General features: G+C 35.9%; 2 long non-coding RNA genes across 6 annotated transcripts in view; one reads left to right on the top strand and one right to left on the bottom strand.

Annotated features, from left to right (window-relative positions):
* Positions 1 to 24,458, top strand: part of LOC104912166 — a 90,743-nt gene that overhangs the window by 38,801 nt on the left and 27,484 nt on the right. The gene's annotated exons all lie outside the window — the stretch shown is intronic.
* Positions 8,005 to 24,458, bottom strand: part of LOC116216931 — a 103,829-nt gene continuing 87,375 nt past the window's right edge. For 2 of the 5 annotated variants that reach the window (XR_004160639.1, XR_004160638.1), the window contains 2 exons: positions 9,083 to 9,290; positions 8,005 to 8,025 (listed from right to left, as the gene is read on the bottom strand). This is a non-coding gene — a long non-coding RNA (uncharacterized LOC116216931). Of the gene's footprint in view, positions 8,026 to 9,082; positions 9,291 to 9,793; positions 16,158 to 24,458 lie in introns of those variants that run through there. The other 3 variants (XR_004160640.1, XR_004160637.1, XR_004160641.1) reach the window with 3 other exon arrangements.

The following is a 24,458-nucleotide window of genomic DNA, read 5'->3' as shown; positions in this document are numbered from 1 at the left end:
AGAGCATGTGAGAAATTAAAATAGTGCTCTGCCCCTAGGATTTTTTTTTTTTATAGCATGCTATCAAACAGGATTCAAGAGATGTGCTTCATAGGCTGGCCTGGCCAGTTTGCAGATTAATTTAATTTCACACAGTGGGGCTTCTTTCATGGACTATCGATGAGCCTGGAGAAACATAAGCCATTTAAAACTTTTGTTGGTGTTATGATTAAAACTGCAACTACAATCATAACTACAAAACACAAAAAATGGAACTTCAATTTGTTCCTACCAAAAAAAAAAAAAAAATCACGAATCTCGAATCTGTTTTGATACAATGGCATTTTTCTAGAGGCAAGTAAGAACAAAGGTAGGTAAAATCTCTGGCATGACCTATAGCTGAAAAAGGCTACCTCAAGTCACTAATGAAATAGGATTGCAGAGAGTTCTGAATATGCTGTAAGAGCTCAAACACTTACAGAGATTATAGGAGTTGGGAGTGAGAAAGATACTTTCTGTGTAAAATACATTATTTCCAGTAGGCAGAGGGTCCATACTGAAAGCTTCGAGGTCTCTGACAGAACCTGTCTAACTGAACACCTTGTCTGTGTTGGCAGTAGGGGCTGCAACCCCTTGCAAATGCAGACAGGGCTTTACCTACTAAGGCAGACTGTAGGGAAGAGCTGAGGAAAGTAGTGCAGAAAGTTTTTGGTTGGTGTTTTTTTTTTTTTTTTTTTTTTAATTGACCTATTTAAAGTTACATTTTTCCAAATCATTTAAGGAAGAGACTTAGTTAATGCTACTTAATCAAAGTTCTCTGCAAATAACTTAGAGGTGACAGGTCAGCAAAGACAAGCTTATTTAAAGACTGTATTTTAAGATTTAAAATGCTAAGAGTCTTACCAAGTCTAATCTGCTAAGAATTATAATAAAGTATAAGAGAAGTTGAAACCTTATTTATTTCAAGATCAGATTTATTATTTTTTGAAGACCTTACAGGCAAAGAAACAGACAAGAATTAACACGGCAACTCTCTCTCTAAAAGCATACAGCCTATCTACACAGGTAATTGGATGATGATTGGTGGCTTTTGTTATCCAGAGTATTTATGATTTCTGGTTGATTGTTCTCTATGGTCTAAATGAGTTCCTGTATTTAGGCAATTGAAGCTATTCACTCCGGGGTTATTTTCAGTACTCAGACATGATATAACATCTGTAAATATGCTGTGACACTGTGCTAATACTGAGTTCTTAGTTGTGAATTTATTTTTTTAAAGAGTTGTTGCTGTAGTTTGAAATTAAAATAGTGACCTTAAAAGCACTATCATTATTATGCCTTCAGGGGACTTAAACATGCTCTCATTCACTCTGATATGCTATTTCTGATTAGTTTGGTGTTCTGGGCTTATTATTTTGCTGAAGAGACAAGAAAAATAAAAAGGGGGTGGAGGGCTGTGTTGCCTTGTTCAGATACGTTTCATAATAAACCACTACACAGTAGGATTCTGATTTCAAGTTAGTAATTGGAATGGCATTTTAATTAGAAATGTACACCTAAAACTTCACTTTTCCCATGTCGGAGTTAACATGGTGAATATGTAATTGAGGAACAAAGCCCAAGTGATTTTCTGTTTTTTATTAGGATAAGAGAAAAGTAGAGGGGTATCCACTGAAGGCATTACAAAAAGAGAGAAAGCTCATTGCTATAATGTGGTGCTCACAGCTGAGAAAGGAGAAAACATCAGCTAATGAAGTCGAGTGAACCAGAAGTTCAGCATTTCAAAGATGACTTGACATAACCACTGATATATTACTAGCCTAAATCCAAAATATAACTCAACCCAACATTTAGGTTTTTGAGAGTGACAGGATCTGAATGCCCTTTTTTATATCTAAACACTACTTGAATTACAAATAGCTCAATAAAGCAAGAACAAGATTTCAAGAAGGGGGGAAGAACATTGAACTATGCTGCATTCTTTAAATCAGTACTATCCCTCAAAAAAAAAAAAAAACAAAAAACTAACCAAGGACATGTTTTTAGATCTATTTGAAGATCTGTGATCTGTGATGCATATGTATCAAGCACATTAGGAATAAAGCAGCAAATCCAGACTGCTTTTAGAGAACAAATGATTTGCTTTAGTTGGGAATGAAGCAATCAGTGTTCAGAGAATGTTTTTAACATCGACTTTTGGAAAGTACCTATTCAGTGCAGGAAATTTGATTATTTCCACAGGTAAACATTGTATTTATTACATTCAGAAAACAACAGGAATTTACATAGCTGAGCCTACATGTACTCTTGTAGCATTTTTCTTCTCCTTTACATTCATAATAAACATGAATTATATATGGAGACAGCCATGCTTTGTTTAAACTGCTACACTAAGTACTCCTTGACAGCAGTAAATCAACGGTTTACTTTCTCATACACTTTATTGAATGTAATAACTGGAAAAAAAACCCAATTAATTCAAGGGATAAACAGGGATTCTTTGCAGTTGAACAGTATTAAAAGAATAATACTGTTCTGTTGTTCATACATTTGCTGTTTGCCGATGGTCACACATTACTGGCCTTGTGTATTATTTGTCTCATTATTTGATCCTCAAAGTTATTTTGCATAACTTAGTGCTCTCACTTAAAATGATGGCTGCAAAAAAATATTTCCTCACTCTCCAGCTAATAAGCCAATTAACACTAGCTTTCAAAGATAGTAATCAGTTTTTCATTTCTATTTCTGCCATGAAATTAAACCCAAAGTTCTTGGTACTTTTTTATTGCCAGTATTGGTAAAATTTTACATTTACAAATATACATATGATACTAAAATGTCTGTAACATCCTCTGTGAGTTCCAGTTAGGCTGTTTGGATACATTAGGAGAGAGTAAGTGAGTAAAATTGTTTGCAAGCTGTCTCATTAGATTTCTGCTACATGGTGTCACCAAATAAATGGTGGAAACAAGATTGGATGTATGGTGACATGCAGTGCACAAAAATGCAACATTAGGTAATGAAATTGCAGAGCTTATTCCAGTTTGTAGCTTGTTTTAGAAGTAGAGAAATAGGAACAACTTATGGAAGAGAAGTACTAGGTGGAATAGTTGTGTTTTTCTGTATTTGTTGAGTGAAATCAATAAATATCTTTTTAGGACTCTCTCTCTTCACCCTCGCTGATGCTAATGGTTTTCTGGATAAAGCCTGCACCTAATTCTTACTGAACTGAATTTACTAAATATTGTGAGCTCAGACTATCCCTGCCACATTTGAATTAACTTCCTCCACTGAAAATGTCAGTTAGGAGAAGTTTGATTTGCTATGTAAAGATCCAAACATGTAAGAAGGTCTGATTATTGAAAAGTTGGAATATGGACAGTCTTCTAAAGATAAGTGACCAGAAAGAAGAAACAAACTGTACACTCTGACTTTTATATTAGTTAAATGACTGAATCTCCATGAAAATGTGCAGACGCTTGCCCAGTGGTCATGTTCAGTATGGTGTCCTGCAGACTTTCTTTCTCCAGGCTGTGTTCCAAGGCCTGAAAGTGATTTTTGAGGTTTGGGGAAATCTGCTCTCCTCTCCTTGTAGAGGGGGAGAGGCTATTTCTATAGAGAGAGAGAAAATTGTACCTGGAATCCTCAAGTATTTCTTAATCTTTGATTCAGTAAGGATGGAGATTCAATTTCTTGCCATTTAGACCATTAGCTACCTGTTCCTGGAAAAAACGTTGATTAGGAGTGGTCCTACACATGCCTGGATTTAAATATTGCATGCTAAGCAGTAAATGGAGTCAGTTAACGACTTTGTCCTGGACAAACTATTTGCCATAATTTAAGGACTGGACCAGGTGAGCTTTACTTCTAAAGAAGAAAAAAACATTATTTGTTTCTCTCCTGTGAAGCTTATATTTTCTCCATAATAGCCTATGTTCTTACATTAAGAATTTAAATAACAATTCCAGCAACCACATAACTGAGATCAATGCAAGTAAGTCATTATTGGTTCCTGTTTGAGGCTGGCAGTGACCAAATCTGTTTGGGACAGGAAGCATCCAAGGGCATGAGCTTGCCTTTAGGAGACAAGAGGCTAAATTGTTAGCAGTACTATGAAAAACGTCTCTTTGCTTTCTGCCAACTCTGAGAAAGGATTCTGAATAGTTTGTGTGCAGCCAGAAGTATTGATGTTTAAATGATCAAAAACTCAGCTTTGAACATTTTTTTTGTCTTGAGGCCTGAGTATTTTCTTACACTTTTTCAGAAATGAAATGAAGCCATTGTATAGCTGTGGAGGGAAGACAAACAAGCTCCTGTTATACAGATGACAGCATGTTAAAAGTGAAAATCTCAGGGTCATTGTGAAGTATAGAACTGCGTAGGATTTCTCCTAGAAGGTGTTTCAGATATAAGAAGTAGTAATTAAAAAAATAAAGTAAGCAAGCCTGATCCTGGAGTGAATTAAAAAAAAAATATCCTCTTCATTTTATCCTTGAAACCTCACAGAGAGAGCTACTTCATAAAAGCACTGGAGGTATTTTTCTAGTAACTGAAAGTGGGCCTGGGTCATATGCTGTAAGGATCTGATGCACTTTAATCCTTAGGGTTGTTTGCTGCATTTCCACTTAGGCACTCGCACTTTCTCTCCCTGACTCTTATACTGTCATATCCATTAGCATGCTAAAAAATGCACGTGGGTGTACCTAGCTGAACAACTGCTATCAAAAGATTATCTTCCATTTTTGTTTGAGTATGCTAAAGTTTTGTTACAAGTTGTCCGAAGTATCCAGATGGGCCACAGTCACCAAATTCATGGTCACGTGTCTCATCTTTCATAATCATTTTAATGTCATTTGGTAACATAAGAAGGAGGGTGACTTAATGTGTATTACTTCACATTACTGAATGATGCAAAATAGACATTTCACTGAAAATTTCTACTTGAAAAACCTGAAAAGGTGGCCAGTTAAAAACTTTCAAAAGTGTTTATTTACAAAAATTATGTAATTATCAAATGAGGGGGAGATTATGATGGTTGGATAAGGCTGTAGATTCTCAAAAGCCAAGTGACAATGAAAATAAAATAGGACTTTGAATTAAGATGACCTAATTTTATTTCCCTTCTCCCACTGAATGGTTTTAATAACTTATAAAGGACAGTGTTGTTCTGCATGACCACCCTGGTCTTGCATCTTCTTTTAAGGTGTGAGTCCTCCTCTGCATTTTTTTTTTTAAATATAAATTACAGTGAAATTAAAATGATTGATAATTGAGTTTGTAGAACAGTATGGCAGTCATGAAAGTGAGGCTGATTTTGAGATTGCCAAGATGCTTACTGACATTTTTGCTGCATTAAGGGGAAAGAAGAAAGTCAATTCCCAGAGAACATTTACTGTCTAGGCCTGGTTGTCCTTCCATTTTGTTTAACCTCTTTTTAGATGTTTGATGGAATGTGGACAGGTAATTGAGTACAGGATCAAGTCTTATTCCTGGAATGGCTTTTAGGGCTACTGAAGTGAATTCTCTCAGTGCAATAACATCAAAAAAGCTTTAAGTAGAACATCTTACATTGTGGTCAAAGAGATTTCAAAATGTAGCATTGTAATAAGCAAGGCTGTTAAAAAAAAATAAGCCAGCTGAAGGCAGTAGGCTTCTCCTATACAAACAAACAGTCTTCTTCAGCAGGAAAACAACAGCAAAAGCACGAATTCAGAGAAGGAAAAAAAAATTATTACAGCATACAGTAATAAAATGTGTTAAATGCAGTAGCGCATAGCCCCTGCTTCCTTTTCCCTGTACCTACAATGTATTTGAGTCTGCCTTGCTGTCTCCTCTGGTTCAATTGAAGGTGATAATCACTTGCTGCCAAACCAAAAGGAAAAGCAAACTGTTATTCTCATGGCAGTAACAAGGTGGTGTTTTCTTTTTTTCCTTCATTGAAGGAGCATGTGTGCTCCAATTATTTGACTTCACGTCAAAAAAAACTAAATCTTGGCTATGTTTGCTTTCTGCTTTCCAGTCAACGTGCTTACAGCACTGTATTTTCTAATCTTTCTGGTGTGCAGGCTGACATTGCAGCACCACAGAATAGTCTGTTACCTTCTGTCATATCTACTTAGATCTAAAGTAACATGTATATACTAAGACACAACCTGATGAAACACAGCACGTTGGCAACATAAAGTCGTGCTCCTTGGCCTTGGGGACAAGTGCAGAAACTGAAATTCTAATACAAAGACACTGCAGGCAATAGTGCATTTGTTTACTGCCCTCATTGATGAAATGAAAATTATTCTATTTTCAATGACAAATTTGGTAATATTTAAAGAAATCATTATTTGTTGAAATGTGTGATCTCAGTATAGGGTTTGTTTGTCATTGCCTATTTTTCAAATGTTAATGGGAAAATTATAAATGAAGAGAGGACCAATCTAAGTAATTTTTACTGCTTATTAGAAACCAGTTAAATATGTGAGTAAACTGTAAATGAGCTTTTTCTCCAATCTCATTCATGAACTGAATTTTATTCTCTAATTTTTTTTTTTCCTGTAGAAAGATCGTGTATAGAAAGCATGTCATGACAGATTTATCAACAAATTCAATTAAACTAAAAGCTAGAATGTCTGCACTAGCAAAATTGTACATGAGAAATTGCCTCATGAAGTTAATGATAATACATTATGTCTACTGATGATCCAGCCTTCTGGCTCCAGTTAATGTTTAAAAACAGCTAAAAGTAAACCAGAATCCTTTGCACTGTCAAAACAAAGGAATATGACCCTTTTAAACTTAACATGAACTGAAGGCTCATAAAGATCTTACAATTTCTTTTTAGTAAGGTGTTTATTGCCGGTAGAAGATAATGAATGGGTATATTCAGGAAATGAAGCTACTGCTCAACATTTAGATGAAGGGGGGAGGGTCCTCCCTGCAGCTCCCACAGCATTCTATGGTTCATCGCTTGTCTTTTCAAAATAGAAAGGAAATGTCATTATTATAAATACCACTTTTTATGGTAGGCGATCAAGCTGGGGAGACATCATGACCAATGTTTATTAAAACACCTTTTACTACTTAGGTTCACATACATTTATATTATTAATAGAATCAAGCTTTTATTATTAGCCACAGCTTTATAATAATTAATTCACACCATACGTCCACTTACAGTTCAGACACACACATGCTCTCATAGGGTTACTTGCAGTTATGAGGATAGAGTAACAGCAGGAGGCCAACTGCTAGAGTGGCTGGGAGACACTTTAGTGTGCATGTATTACACCAGGGTCTTTGTCAGAATACAGCAGTCTCCACCTTCCTGGATATGATCCATGTGATGCAACCCATTGTTGATGCTACTATGTACCAGTTGCTTTGAACAAGTTCAGTACAATTTGAAGTTCTGTCAGTGTTTGCAGAGTCAGCTGGACCATCAGTCTCCACTTATCAGACCTTAGAAGAACTTAAACACTATTTCTTAGCATGCGTGTATCTTTTCTTCAACCTGTTATTTTCTGTTAACCACCTGTTCCTCTGCTTGTTGGCTCTCCTAGATCTCACAAAGGACAGAACTTTCACAAGGGTTTACACAAAATGCTATGATACATTGTCACTTGTATACCTGCCAGGTTAGACACAAAAGGTGGAGATTCATCTTCATATTGTGCATATTTGGACTATATGACAATGCTAATTAATGAGTAGGATTCACTTTCTCTGTCCTCCTGGCTTAACATATTTGCAGCTCTTTTTGAAAGGCAATGTCAGTCAAGTAATTCAAGTACATGGAAAAGCATGTCCAGGTAAGAAAAAGAGCTCTCATTTCTTAACCTTTAGGCTCAAGAAGGAGAAAAATACCATTTATTGGATTTAACTATTGACCATATCATTGATACTTTGGGAATAAAGGACTCTCTTCCATTCTGGAAGTGCTGCTGGATCTTGTCTTGCTCACATTAGTCATTAACTGAAGAATAAGAATGTTGATTTTGCTGTTTGAGTACTATCTGCTTGTTATTTTTTTTCGTGGTGGGTACAGGTTGCTGTCTGTTAAAAGACAAAAGAAAATCAATAGTAGTGTTGAAAAGGAACCTTGTGTATTCAGCTTTGCAAAGTTCTCCTGTGAGCACCAAGAAAAGAACTAGTAATAAGGGAAAAAAAAAAACAAAACAAAAGAACGCCAGATTTAATTGCCAGTGCACACATAAGCAATATTGTTTTTCCAATTGCAAAGAACAGACTAAAAAATAAAAAGGGGGTGAAACATTTTCAAGGAAGATACAAATGGACTGATGATATACATTTGCATTTCAGCTCTATGTTTATGCCCTTTCATTTAACACTGATGTGTCTTGAATAGTTTGTTGGTATAGTGTCACAAATTGAAAGAGAAAAATGAATTCTCCGTATTTAAAATAGTAAGAAAAAGGCAAGATTTTTATTTCTGTTGTTGGCAAGAATTACTGAATCATCAGTATAATCTTTTACGTTCCAGTCTCTGAATATTTCAGTGCATTCAACTGGGCATTCCGAAGATGAGGAAACCTTAAATAATTTATAATCCTATCAGGAAACAAAAAAAAAAAGGTGAATCTGCAGTGCTATATTTTGGCTCTTTTTGTTTTTTGTTCTTCTTTAAAATAGTTATGCAAGGGAAATAGATATATTCTCTGCCTGCTCCTGAATTAAGACACAGATTAAAAAAAACAAACTGAGCTAACAAGCTAGATATTGAGCCACGGGGTTGAGTTTGATTCTCTACTTATTAATCTTTTTTCCTCTAAACTTCTCACTAAATTTCTGACTGATTTCTAATTACTTATGAGAATATTTTTCATGTACCTTGATACCACGATGAGAAGGCTTAGGAAGAAATCTGTGGTGTCTTTTCTGTTAAGAAGCAGTGCATATCATTCACCTGTGAAACACTTACCTTCTATGACTAGAATTAATGATGTCTGGTGCTGGGCTTCTCTGAGATTCCCATATACTTTGTGAGTTGCTTGCCAAGTCAAACCTGCTCAACTCAATTAGCTTTTCATGTACTAACAAGAGCAGGAAGAGCTGCCAGCGAAGAAAAGTACAACAATCCTAAAATACCTACCAGTTTTCTGGGAGGTGAGACAAGGTACACTGTAAGGATGGGTTGGGAAATAAAAAGCAGGCTTGGTTGTCTTCAGTTCACTGACACCATTTCACACAGCACATGTAACAGGAGAAAAGGAGGAAGGACATCAGTTATTAGATACTGATGATGTCTGCCGGTGCTGTGGCTTTCACTTCACTGCTTCTGGTGGTTATCTTGTAAAAACCTATTTAAAAGAAGCAAGAGTGCAAATGTTGGTGTAATACAAACCACTGTGACAGGTAGTAAGAAACTTTAAGCTTCAGTTATCTTTCTAATTTCTTTGTCAACCTGGTCAATCTTCCCACTTCCCCCATCTGTAGTATTAAGTGATTAGATTGATGATACTGATTCTGAGACAAAGTGTTCAGAAGGGTAGAAGGAGGTTAATAGTTGTACTGGCCATTTAAATAGGGACTATTTAGAAACCAGTCAGAGAACGGTGCTCTGCAGATGAATGCAGATACACACTCACCTATCTGAGTGCATGTACATTTCATAAACACTAGAATTAACTTCACTCTTCAAAAAGCTTACATTAAAGGGACAAAAAGCTAACACTCTGAGGGTCATGGTTTAGTGTGATGGGTTGATGGTCATTATGATGGTTATCATAGTGGTTATTTCCACCTCTATGGATTCTATGATTGTACAATAAAGAGGCACAGTCTAAGCTTAGAAGTCGCATACCTTTTGAGCAGATGAGAAAGATTTACCAATTAAAATCTGAATACTAAATGGAATCCTGGGGCATATTTCTTTAGGAACTTTATAGGTAAGCACCAGAAGAAGGCAAGATGTTAATTTTGCACAAAATAGCCATTCCTTCATCACAGTAAGGCTAAAGTTCTTTGGTAGAGGCTTTTTAACTCTCTCTTCAGTAAACACAAAAATAACTTCCCCAACTCCCATCCAGCTCCAGCCAGCTTTGGAAACTTCAGAGATACCTTGGTATTGTGCCACCAGTGTACACTAGAAAAAAATGAGAGAAAATGCTGATCCAGGAATCATTTTAATTCAAGCAATTAAAGAAGCGCAGTTCTGAGCAAAGCAGTTTATGTTCATACGCTACATGTAATGCAATTAAAAAAAAAAAAAATATCAAAAGCTCTTTGGGACTGTACTTATTTTTTAATGAAGTCAATGTCTGCATCTAGTTACTTATAAGGAACTCTCAATAACACTTCCTTATGAGAAAATTATTTCAGCTTCAGGCAGATAAAAGGATTATTAGAAAACTGTGTGAGTGTGCATGAATGTTGAAACATTCTTGAAAAACTACTTTGACATCACCTCAAGCACCTATAAACAAAAATAACTTTCTCACTAAAAGCAAAGGAGAACACAGATCTAAATGTGATGGATTCTGGACTGGTGGTAACATCTGTGATAAGCACACAAATACCCAACCTTTTTAAAACCATGACTATGAAAAATTTTGTCAAAACTTTTTTTTTTAAAAAAAAAGCAACAAACCTTATTATTTAATCTACCCACTGCTATCTTATCATACTTATTAGGATTTTCTCCTGTCGCATACCTCACGCTATGCAGTAGACTCGCTATGTAAAATACCAGCACAAAAGGTTGACATAATGACTCATTACAATTTAAATCTTATTACACAAAGCTTTGTTCAAGTCAATATACATAGTACAGAACCGCAGGGGTATATTTTAGCCTGGTGTGAGCAGAATGAATCATGCAATTCTCTTTGCCGTTAATAGAAGGAACAGATCTATTCCCGCATGTGAGCCTCTGGAAGCGAACCACACAATTCGTATTTGAATCATACTTCATGGGAAGTGGCTACTCCAGTAAACAGACAAAGTGCACCAGCAATGTTTTAAACTTTAAAGTTCATCTGATTCAAATTTTTTGGAAAGGACATTTCCTTATATTAATAACCTAGTACAAATGCATCACTGGCACTGATGATTACTTCTAATTGCCACAAGGATAAGTGGAGCCTTTCAGGAGCTTAAGAAGTAAGGGGCATAAACCATATTAATATGGATCAAGTTTGTCCTCTCTGCTTGTTATCTTCACTGACAGACTGCTATCTTTTCCCTTACTAGGCTCTTATAAACACTGTTGTCCATGCAGAAATGGTTATTATGAACCTGGCTGCTCCCTTATTGAATTTTAGGATATATTTTTAATTATTATTTTTGTATAAACTATGCTTCAAGACTAATAGCTTATATACTTATGGTTTTAGTTGCTTGTTTTACTAATGGCTGTTCAAGCTAATTAAAAGAAATCTCCAGGAAATCTCTTTCTTCTGCTAAGTAGGTTGCGCAAACAGCTTCAAGGAGAATGCATCCTTCTAGCCATAAATCTGTACTTATAACCAACTGCCAAGCCTGACTGCATATGCTAGAGTGGTATGCTTGTAACTTCAGTTTTATTTTAGTATTGTAGTTTCACATGCCCTCAAAAAGCGATATTTATCATTAATTATTGGTTGCTTTTTTTTTTTAATAAGTAAATAACCTGTAAAGTATTGTTAATTATGGATAATGCTCCCGTGAATTATAATCAGACATAGCTTTTACTGAGCATCTTTCTAGTTAACAGATTTTTCTTTTACTGCAGTTTAGAGATTTCAATTATGTACGTGAACTGGAAGGAAAAAAAAATTGTTGTCCTACCTTTTCCTTATTTTTGCAAAACATGAACCTCCCCCAACTCAATTTTAATTCAGATAGCTTGCATTGCTTACAAAACTTAAGTATAATCAAGTCACTTTTCCAATTATCAGAGAGAGATTTTTTTTTTTTGAGAAACAAAGTTGGATGTGTTTTGAAAGCAGAAGCTAGCTTGAAAAAAAAAAAGAAAAAAAAGCTTCTTTTAAAGATGAAAGCTGTACAGAGTGTGCGTTTGAATTCATTTGGAAAAGAATTCAAATAGCTAAAACCCTCAAAGAGCAGAAAGGTGCAGGTTACCAGTACAGCGCTGCTTCTGCAGAATGGCAGCATCATCAGGAATTCAGCTTCATTGCTGAGATTTCACAGAGAAGCAGTAAAGCACCTCTTATCCAAAGGGCTTCCAAAGGCACTTTCTGAAAGAGCAGGGTTTCCATTGTGTCCGTGTTGTGAGCTTGGCAGAGGTATTCATCAACCATTATTGATTTAGAAGGAGGCATGGCTGGAGTGAGGAGGATTGATCTGAATCCTCCCTTGGCTAAGTTAACTATTTGAGGGATCTATTCATATCAAGATGAAGCACTGAAGAATGACCTACAATGACAGGAAGCAGGTATCTATCTTTGCAGATTGTGTCTAAAACTCTGGTTTGTTGTTCTTGGGTTTGGATTGTATTTTATTTTTTTTCCTCTCTCCATTAGCTTTTAGAAACGTTATCTTTGTTATGTCTAGTATTTCTGTTATTTTTCTTTCCAGGAAATTACTTGAGGGACTAGATTGGCAGCTTCTACTGAGATGATATCAGGAAGGGAAGTGGGAGAAAGATCTTTCAACTTTCTATTCAAGTTAGTCTGACTTGTGTAAAACCAAATGAGATAATACCTTAGCTCTACTGTATTGGTCAACCTCCTCTGTCCCAAATTTCCTTTTAATATATCCAAGGGTTATTTCTGTGGTCAGTATTGCCATCCTTGTCTTCTCTGTTTTTATATTAGTTCTCTTCCAGAAGAATCTATAACTTACCTTTCTCAGAGAGAGGACCAGGGGCTAACGGCGAAGAGTGATCCAGGAGAATCACTCTTGGATACTCTTTGATGAGGTCCCTTATCTTGACACCAGTTGGACTTGGACTTCCCCATCTCTGTCATCACTGGGCCTTATTTCATCCATATGTTTTTGTCCAGCTTTAATCTTACATCCCTACACCTTTCTACTGATCTTATGAGTACTGATTTCTTTACTGACAGCCATCCAAAACGCTTCTGCAAGGAGCATTTCTCTTCTTTCACATCACAGATAACCTTCCTGTCACGTGCCGATATGGCCTTTCCTTCAACTCGTCGTTTCACATGAAGTACTGATACATCAAGTGCCATCACTGATTAACTTCTGATCTCAGCTTGTTCAGTGGTTTACTAGAGTTAGCAACAAACACATTTGTTCTTTGCCTTGTGCTGTTCTTCACAGTACAGAAGTCTTTTTTATAGAAACACATACAAAACCATTTCAGCCTGTTTTTTTTTTTTCCCCCCGTCTTTCTTCTCTCAAAAAGCCTTTTTCAGGGAAATGCAGATACTTTTTTGCTTATATGCTCCTGGCCCAAGCCCTATGGCTTCCACTTGGCTGAGCAACATAAGATTTAATCTCTTCCTGAAGAAGAAAACAAAAAGCTACATACAAACAAAAGAAAATGAAAACAAACAGATTTCATTATTTTCCTATTAATTCCAAATTAAAATACTCTGTTACTATTCCCAAGGTAAACTTGGAAAAGGTGAGATTGTGTCTATACAAAATAATCCATTACATGAATTAAGCTATTCATCAGCTTCCAATTCTGCACATACCAACAGCTGAATTGTATTTGGTACACAACTTCAGACATCTTTTTCTTTCTGATTATTGTAGTGACTAGCACAAATGGTTCCTTAACCTGTGAGTAGGGCCACTGTATGCTACAGTGCAAGCAATTACTATAATTATTTAAAAATCTCAGAAACGAGACCAAAGAGTCAGTGCGTCAGTTTTATAATTCTGTATAAATGCTACTGCAATTTAAACTGCTATTGTAATATAGAATATTGTCTTTAGAACCAGCTCATTCAGATCTGACAGCCCTGTGGGAAAGGAATAAAGAGAAGATCATAACCTTTTAAGGTAAAGAATAAACATGGGATTCAAAAATTCTGAGTAACTCAAGGTCTTTACTACATTTTTTGATTTAATTTATCTCAAGATCTTTATTGATTCATGTGCTTTAATCATATATATTGAAACCAATTGTGTGTGTGTGTGTGTGTGTGTACATATAGATAAGTAGCTAGCTAGATTGATGATCTTTCCCTGCTCAGTTCTTTGCTTCATGCAGCGAAGCATCAGCTATTAATGAGATTTTATTCCACAGGAACAGATTAGAGTCAGTTTGAAGTAAAATCCCTGGAAATATACACAGTATTGATGTTGGGTTTGTGTTTCAGCATTAAAAAAATAAAAATTAATGTGCATGCAGAAAATCCTCCTCAAGATTTTAATTATGAGAAGGTTACACTTTTCTGTTTTAAGGCATTCCTGTTAAGTGAGCACTAGAAATCACAATCACTGTTTTTCATGATTCATTAATTTAGGGAGGAAAGATAAATAGTCCAGTTCTTTTGAAAAGAAGAAAATTTAAAAAGAAAGGACTGAGAAGGATACACCTGTCTAACATTTCTCCTTTCAAAAGTAATTTCTGTTATGGCCCCCAAAAAGATCAGGGTTCTGCGAATTTTGTTATTTTATACATCTCATCTTTGCTGCTAAAACCACCAGACTGCTTACTGTCTTCCAAATGAAGCGATCAATGAATCATTTTGTATTTCCATTTTATTGCCTTTACATTTATGAATCATAGCATCTTGATTTCACCCTTACATTGCACTGAGTTAGACTCTCACTTAATAGACAAAATGACTATTTGCTTTCTGTAAACCCTACTATCTCTATTTCTTTTCTTCTCTGCACTATAATCTTACAATAGGCCACTGCTCAGTAAAATGGTGAGGTGCTAGTTCAGCCTAATATTGTTCTTTTTTTTAAATCTAACTGCCAGTCCATTGTTACTGCACTTTTCCAGTACACGCTCTTTAAATTATCTGACTTCCCAATAAGTTGAACAGTGTATTATATTCACCTGAAGCTTGTTCGGATAATTATCTCATACAATATTTGATCCCTTCCTAACGTTCAGTGTTGGCTACTGTTCCCTACTCCATGCTGTGCAGTTCCAATTTATCATTCAACTTTAGTAACACTGAATATTACACTGAATTACACATCATAGTGCATTCAATCTTTGCTGTCTTAGATGTAAGACTGGATTGTCATTACAGCATCCTTCATTAATTTCTTTGGTTTTTCATTTTTCTTTTAAACCTTTTCTCACTTCTCTAAGGTGATTACAAGTTTCTGACCTGTGTCCTGAAAACAAGTGCACGTTTTATTTCATACGCTTAATGAGTGAATGTGCTTTGTAACATATGTTATAAGTGCACATCACCAAAGCTCTACCAACTCATACTTGTCCCTAAGTCTTCCTGTTTCTTAACCTACTCGTTTCCTGCCAAAAGCTTTTCTCATGTTTTTACCAGAAAAGATATACATTTGTTCATATCCATTTTTTATTAGGAGATCAAGTAACATATTAGATACTTTTGCCTTTTCTGGTTTCTTTGCAGAAAAAGATTCAGACAAGAGCGCCTAGTACTCTCACACAACAGTTTCTGCTTTCAAAGTAATAACTTAATACAAAACAAGATGTAATTAATTCATTGTGCTTTTTAACTGTAGACTTCCTCCATTCTCACAATAGCATTTAGCCCACGATCCCAGTGAACTCAGGACTCCTTTAAACCAACATGAAATACATAGATTACTCAGAATGTAATGCCTCCTATTTATTACCATGGAAAATATGATAGAAAGAACATGATAACACTATTTGATAGAGCAAATCCTCAGCTACAAAACACTGTTTTTCAGCATAGTCACCACTCTTAGCTGTGCAATTTTCACCAGCAAAGAACAAGAGCCTGCATTTGCATAAATCCGCACCAGCTGAGATGACCACTATCACCTCTGCTGAAAAACACCACCCATTGCCTCACCATGCTCACATGAATCATTTCAGTTGGAAGGTATCACAAAAGGTCATCTAGTACAATTCCTCTGCAATGGACAGTCACTGTTTGGTCTCCATAACCATTCAGCAAAGGTTTGCCAAAGAGTGCAATTTTCTTCTGGAGAAATATCATTATTCATTACTTATTGCCCTCAACCTTTTGTCAGCTTTCATCTCCTTACAAATTTTACAGATTTAGCATCACAGTATCGTTTGAGTTGGAAGGGACCTTTAAAGGTCACTTAGTGCAACTCCTCTGCAATGAGCAGGAACACCTACAGCTAGATCGGGTTGCTCAGAACCCCATCCAGCCTGACCTTGAACATTTCCATCCACCACCTCTCTAGGCAACCTGTTCCAGTGCTTCACTACACTTATTCTTCTGAAGAAATGTCTTCAGTAAAAAAATGAAAACAAGATTAGTATCTGTTCTGAAGAGGCATTTTTCCAGCTCATTCTATAAGGACTGCAAAAAGAAACAAGGTTGAATACATGATATTATTATTATCGTTAATCCCATCGGTTTCAAGTATCTATCATTGCAATGCAAATGAGTTAATATAGAGAATACTATTTTTAAAAAGAGAAGCTGTGAAATGATAAACATATCCAGAATCTGCATAAATGCAATAAGAAAAAGGAAATAATTTACTCTCACATTAGCGAGACATATTGGTACTTTTGCTAAAGTAGAAGATCTGACCTAACTTCTTAATAATTAGGAATATTTCTGAAACTTAATCAAATATTACATTTAGAAATAGTATAATTTTCATTTCCTTTGATTAAAATAGATTTTAGCAATATAGCCTCATGTCTCGTACATCAAACTCCAAAGAAGCAATCAGCACAATAGTTGGTGGTAAGAGAACTTAAACATTTTATTATGGGTAATTTATTATATGAAATAGCACTGAAAATTCATCTTCTATTAATTTTAATCAGGGGCTAGCATTTTAGCAGGCCAATAAGCCAATAAGTCAAGCAAAGAACAGATTAACTAAATGTACATTGGAAAAGACAGTACAAAGCCTGCATGTAGAGTAGCTTCTCAGCTGCTCCAATTCATAAAGAGATTAAAGGTATGACTGTTGTGTATCTCTTCAACTAATTATCATTCTGTATAACGTTAGCTTCCGAGTTATTTCTCCAGTGCTCTCCTAACAGCAGTCTGATCATTGCTGCCTGAGACTGAAACTTCTATAGGAAAAGCTGTACTGTAAAAAGCATAAATTTTACTTCACTGAAAATCTTCTCTATTCCTTTTCTTTCTTGCTTTAACTCCAGTGTAGAAAAAGAGCCCTTATCCCACCAACCAAGAAGGCAGTCCTTAGATGGAAGTTCTACACTTATTACTTGGCACCCATTTCATCTATCCTCAAGTATATTTCATAACCTCAGCCGCTTGCTAACATCAATTAAGTCAGCTTTTACACATGGAGTTATCAAAAACACGTGAATGGTGAGGGAAGCAGTGTCATCACAAGAGAAAAAAAAGCCTAAACTATCTACCCCTTTGACAGTGAAGCAGGGGGGAAGCATGGCATCATTGTTACGCAGCATAAAGCTGAATGATGGCTGAACAGAGCTTTCAAGCCTTTTAATCTGTTCTTTCATCATCTCTGAAACAGATCAAGGCAAAGCCATTCCTTTCCTCTCTGACAAAAAGTACTTCTCTATATAAACATATCCTCCTATTCTATACGGTATCAGAAAATTGGGCTCAGGTATATCACCTACTTACTCCATTTTACTCTTCTCAGTATAAAGGCCTGAGCCTAGATCTGCTTTAGACCATGTCCTTCATTGAATAGCCTGAGTAGGGCAATGTCCTTCCTGAATTGAGGCTGGTATGACTGATAATAGGAGTCGTAAGGAATGCTGGAAGAAACAGAATTGTTTGTGTAGAGGGCCTTTAAAACTGGAGAGGAATTCGCACAGATGATGCAAGTCATGGAAGTTGATATTATAAGAATCAATAGATAGCTAGTAAGAAAAATTAGTCCTGATTGGAGTACATTTATCAAAGTCTTTGCTGTCTCTGCAGAACAGATAGTTCTGTAGTGTATGTTAAAGACGTGCTAGGACATAAAGATAGACTAGCACAAGAAATCAATCCATTTGGGTCAAAACAACTTTTGAAAAGTATGCTTAATAGTCACTGAGAGGCCATGGGGATTCCTTCTACGTGGTCTAATAGGTTAATTTAAAAGTCATGAATTGATATTTTTCCAGTATTTATTAAAAGGGTGGACAAAAAACACTTGTAATTTTGAAATTTCCTCTTCCTGCTACCAGCAGCAGTTAAGTTCATATGTGCTTCACTGTGAAATTTCACAAGGTTCTTCAACAAAGAATCAACAACACTACAGGGTAGTGATGTTGTCTCAGTCACAATTTTGGTAATCAGTGGGAATATTAAACAAGTGACAGAAAAGTAAGTTTGTTGGTAAAGACACACCACATTTGTCCAGGTTAAACTTAATGAACAGAGAAAAGAGGGTCTGTGACCAGCATCTCCAATTTCAAAAGGGCAACAAAAAAGAAATATTCTCTTAGTTTATTACCAATCTCTCAATTCTTGTATTCTCAGATTTCCTAAATTTTGAAACAAAAAAATTTGCAGAACGAAAAGTGCCATTTAACATATAATGAGAGAGAGAAGACATGTTATCCCAATGTTTTCTCTAGTTCCCTTGATTTTATAATGGTAATAACAGAGAACTTTGAATATTCCTGCCATAAGCATCCCAGGTATTCAGTTTTGCATCTGAAAAACATTCCTACTGCACCATAGTCTTCTGGATGCTAAACTCAGAAACGAAAATAACTTAAAATTCATCAAGTTAACAGTAGTAACATTGGCACGCAGCATAAATCCATATTTTGACAACCTGAAGAAAGTGTTAAGCTTTCTGTTATCTTATTAAATTGTATCAGACTTGCCTTGCATAGAGCACAACAGACTTGATAAATGCTTAGCTTCAGCTACACTGCCATTTATTTTCATACTGTCAGACTTAATCCATAACTGCTCTTCAAAGGCAGCTAGCAGGATATGAAGGTGCATCTTGACTCAGTCAGTAGCTGGCCACTGGCAGCCAAAAGCTACAATACTTTATTGTAATTCAGACTGCATCTTGACATAATTCATTTTCATTTTTTATATGCTATTCTCTAAGGATAAATAATTTATAATCACATGATTTAATTAGCTTTTATTTTGTGTCAATTTGTTTAATCTCATTGACCAGAAAGCATGGATTTTTACTGGGGAAAAACAAAACAAACTAAAACAATCATATCTCAAAAGGACATGGGGGAATAAATGCAAAATTCAGGTTTCTAGAGTTAATATAAAGCCTATGAGAACATCTTTTAGTCAGGTTGAAGTGCAGAATGAAATCAGAGAAACTAGATATGAGAGAATAACAGAGGTCTGAAAGGTGCAGGAAAAAAAAAGTGCAGAAGAGTTGTCCTGAAGCATAAAACCAGAAAGTAGCAGGTAAGATCTCATACATTTGCATTACAGTGTTACTACAGGTGGAAATCTCCTAGATGGCCTTTTCTCTGAGGCCAGGTCAACAAAGGAAAGGACTCCTGGTCACCTCTAGTGCCAGAGCATAAGAATTGCATAGTACTTGATGGGGGCACCGCAACCATGTCCACCATCCCTGGACTCCAGCTTGAACCTAGCAGTTGGGCCCATCATTTGCAAAAACCTACACCCCTCTGCAACAGAGCAGAGGCTTTAGCACTATAGTAGGTTGCCTGGAAAGTTTCAGCATTAGATTAGATTGTGTTTTCTTACTCTGTGATGTTCTATTGCAATACTTCTTCCTAAAGCAGAACTCCTTCAACTGAAAGTACACATGAGCATATAGATGTTTTTTGTTTATTTGTTTTTTTCCCCAACAAGAATAATCTTCCTAAGCACACCTCTGGAGAAGAGTTATTTAAGCCAATAGTTTTCACTTTTCCATTGAAATTATACTGAAAGGTAACCAGTCATCCCATCAGCTGGCAGAAAGAAAAGTTCTCGAACAAGTCTTCTATGATAGAAAACAAGGTATATTCTGAGAATATTCAGTCAATTTCCAAATGAGTAATGAGTTATAGGTAAAAGAAACAAAGAAATAAAACTATATTTTTTCAGTATACTTCCAAACTCTTTAGGGCAGTGGATTGCTCCTAACCCTGGTAAGGACATCAATGTTGAAAGTGGCACAAGTGTTGTTTATACATTTCAGACTAAAGCTTTTAGAACTTCTTAAAAACACAGACAAGCTCTAATCCAAAGAGATTTATCACATGACAATGAAAAAAATAGCCCAGAGGTGTGCATTTTACTGACATGATGCATCTCTGCAGTAAAAAACCCATGGCACTCAGAAGGATCTTCTCCTACCTCCCTCCAGTGTGAGGAAGGAAAGCAAAGGGTAAAGTTTAAAAAACAAAACAAAACAAAACAAAACCAAATTTCATAAGAATCCATTGCTATCACAGAGCAGCACAGAAGAAAAACGGCATATACTATTATGCTTGATCTATAAGAAGCTATCTCTCAACCATTTCAGCAGCATTGCTGGAGTCTCTATAGATCACTGGTGTGAACACTTCCATTTCCAAATCTTTGTATTAGCACTTTAACTAGGAAAGAAAATCTGACGTCATTACATTATGTGGCAAGTAATGTCTTGAAAGCAATTTTTTAAAAATGAATTTATATTTTCATAGAGCCTGCATTTGCAGTTGTTATCCAAGCCTTATTTTTGGGAATCTGACAGCTTTTATAGTCCTATTTATTCTAAAGAACAGCTTCTCTCCCTCCCTGCCTTAAGTTAGGAAAAGATCTGATAAGGCCAGGTTCTCACTGTTTTGTACTGAGCCTTGCATAGCCTGGGATAGCTTAGTACTTCATCAGCTGTGACACCTGTATTCACTCCTTTTGGGTAACAGAAGATCAATGGCCCTATAATAACATTTTATCTTATTACTTTTAACTTGTCTTCCCACAAAAATTCTTCATGGGGTATTGGAGGGGAGGGGAAGAACCATGGTTATATCACAATTTTCCAGCTACTCTACTGTAGGGGGATAATGTTCCCAATAGCACATGAAATTGGGCATTTCAACATTTCATCAGGCATATTTATTTAGAAAGCTTATTTCCTGTGAAAACACGTTAGAAGTGAAAACAAAGACAAGTGTTTCTGGATTCTCCTATTCATCATTAGAAGGCATCTGAATTGCAAAGATGCCACTCTCTCAAGCAGCCATTCCCTTTATCCCATGAGCTTTTGAGAAAATCTTATTACAGCGTCTGAATTGCTCCCCTGATTTGGAATGTTAAAAAAAAAAAGAAGAAGAAAAATGTTCCATTTGCTGATTCATTTGCTATTTAAATTCATCAAATGCAGTGCATCTTCTTTCCCATTAGCAAACTGCTAAAAGCAGGTATTGCACCATTGTATTACACATCTTTGACTTCACTGTTTGCTTGTGGGTACCAATCAGGAGGGCTACAGCTATTAACAGCAGTAGTTAAGCCCATACCTTGGTCAAAATTCTCCAGCAAATATTCTATATACTCCTTATCTTCAGTTACATACAGCATTTGACTGTGCTGACAAATCTGTAAGCAATTCTGATTAAATTACCCTGTCTCCAACTAGTCTATAGTTAAGCTACCAATTACCCTGCCAGAAGGACACCACCAGTGATGGTACCAATAATTTGTTGTGCAAAAAGCTGAATGGGAAAAACAAGTTTAAACCCATTTATGCAGGCAGAAAAAAAAAAAGCAGAATTTAAGGGACTGTGCTGTCTGTCAAGAATATTGATTCACAGAAAACACAAGCTCTTTTTTCTCCTCATGGTTACTCTTTCATCAGCATAGTTACAGAAGAGCTATTCTGAAAACTGAACCAATTGATAACCACTGTTGCAAAACCCACTTAAAAAGTTGGTGATGGACTAGAAAAATGGAGAAGAGGATAAAGGAGTGGCAGCGCTGCAGGCAGCACAGCAGTGTGAAGATCTATTCCCTGCCTATTCTCATTTATTGAGGCAGAATGGTGAAAAGAGTCCAAAAACTAAGTATTCACATTCATTACCAGAGAAGGAGAAGGAAAAAGGAATTTTCCCTTCACTTCACTTGATTTCAGGAGTGATTAGGTTCAGTTGTGTCTCTTAAATTGCTTGGTAAGTATTCTATCTCTGTCATTTCTGTAAAAGGGATAACACATTTTCATTGCAGCATTTTCACTCAAAAGAGACTGGAATTGTATTTAAAAAACAAAATAAAACAAAAACAAGGAAGGAGGCAAGGTTTTTTTTTGTTTTTGTTTTGTTTTGAGCTTATTTCAATATAGCTTAGTAGCCATGCATGCTAAAATTGTACGAAGAAACTGTGGAAAACCACTAAGTAAACAGTTAACATTAAAAATACATACCTGTATGGGGCTGCTGAATCACGGCCTGAACCTCTGATTGATTACCTGAGGTGAGCACAGAGTCAGCCACGGGAGCACAGGTGAAGGCAAATCACCTGTGCTGCAGGAAGGGGTAGAGCCTGGCTCCACCTCTCCTAGACCCATTTAAGAGCTGACTGCCAGTGGGGAAGGATCTCTCTGGAGATCCGCTCCATCGGAGTTCATCTCACGAGCCCAGGACAGGGTGAGTGACTTTCTCTCATTACTCCAATATAAATTATATTAGCCAAGCTCCTGGATATATATATATACCATCTGTATTTCCATTGATTATACAATACCATTTCAGATGCTGGTTTGTTTATAAGATATTATCTAACTCAACTAAATATTATCTTTGAGACAGTTCCAAACTTCATTCTTTTGAAAAAGAGAAGAAATAGGGAATAAATAACAAAGAAGTTCTGGAATAGAAACTCAAAGAGGAGAGTATTTGCAATAATTTCCTAATGCAAATTCAAAAATTGACACTACATATTAAAATTGTATTCCTTAATCAACTCTGCACAATAGCTTCAGCTATTTATTAATGTGTGCTGACCTCACACTTTCTCACGTAACTGAGACAAAAACACCAGCAAGGTTTAATATCATCAGGCTGCAGCCTCAGCGCCATGGTCCAACTGTGGGCAATCAATAGCACGTGCTTATGGAAGAGAATAGGAACAGGTCAAACACGAAGTAATTGTTCTCAAAACCACCGATACTTTGCAGATCAGACCCAGAGGAGATGTTTTAGTATTTAATAACCTTCGATTGATTTCTCTTTCATGAATTTGTCAGCTCACACCAAACACGTAGACGTTCTCTTTGTCAGCTCAAACTCAGATGAGCTTGTTTTATGCAACTGGTGCTTGAATGTGCGCCCCTGATATATTGCTTTGTTGAGTGTCTGAACACTGTTTGTATGAAGGGCAGATCAGAAGTTAGAAAACGATTTTAGGGACACTTCCTCATTTAATATATCATGGGCATATATTTAATATATACAAGCAAATATGATATTGTTGAACTACCTCAGGTACAGGCTCCAAATTCTTTAATACTTTCCTAATATGCATTTTGATCCCAGTTTCAGGCTGAGTGCTGGGAACACCGTACCTGTTTGATCACTGAAATCTTTTTTCAAGTCTGAGGAGAGAACATTAATATATGATTTGCATTCTAAAAATAGGGTTGAGTTGTTAGGCACTATTTTGAAGCAACAGGAAACAAAATACTGATATTTAATTAGTAGCTATTCTTTGGAATACTTGAAGAAAAGACATATTACTTACCAATGGACAAGGAAGCATTTAATCTTATCAATTCACAATAAATGCCACATCACCCATTTCCTTGACTCAGGTGCAGTAATTTGAAATAGATATTTTGAAATAAACAATCTAGTTTTCATTTCAAAACTTCATATTGTCAAATACTGTGGGTATGAGAAAAATCTTTTTGCTTAAGACATGATTCCAATTAGCTGTCAGCACTGCCAAGTCAAGAGTTGCTTCCATTGTTCATTAGAAATTCATTAAGAAGTAAATGAAATCAGAATCAGGCACATATATGAATTGTTGGTTCTGAAGTCACAAAGTTGTACCAGTACCAAACCTTTAAAGCATATGGTAAAGGTCAATAGATAAAACATTTGGAAGTTTTACTCATGGATCCATTTAATTTGCTACTGCAAATGAATTCGATTGCATTTTACAAAATACACAGCTGCCTGTTTTTTTTTTTTGCAATTGGAGATTCCTAATAATACAGTGAAAGCTTCTTAATCATTGTTCATTCTAGCATAAAGTAAATCTTGCTGTATTTGAAGAGAACCCAGTCATCTTAACAGCATCCATTTTTGTTCCTTTCTATTTTTACAAGATTAGACTACTTAATAAATGTTACCATATTTGGCTGCAGTGGAAGTGTGAAGTAGAATAAAATTTTCACAGCAGATTATATGTCTGGGACAAAATTCATTTCTGTAATTAGGTTTGGTTCTGTTGCTAGGTTTACAGAAAAGTCAAAATTAATGTTTTTTTTTTTAAACCTAATATTCCCCTGCATAATTA

Source organism: Meleagris gallopavo, chromosome 9 (genome assembly GCF_000146605.3).
Source record: "Meleagris gallopavo isolate NT-WF06-2002-E0010 breed Aviagen turkey brand Nicholas breeding stock chromosome 9, Turkey_5.1, whole genome shotgun sequence".
NCBI lineage: Eukaryota > Metazoa > Chordata > Aves > Galliformes > Phasianidae > Meleagris > Meleagris gallopavo.
The sequence above is the reverse complement of the archived record's forward strand: the minus strand, read 5'-3'. Positions and strand labels throughout refer to the sequence as shown.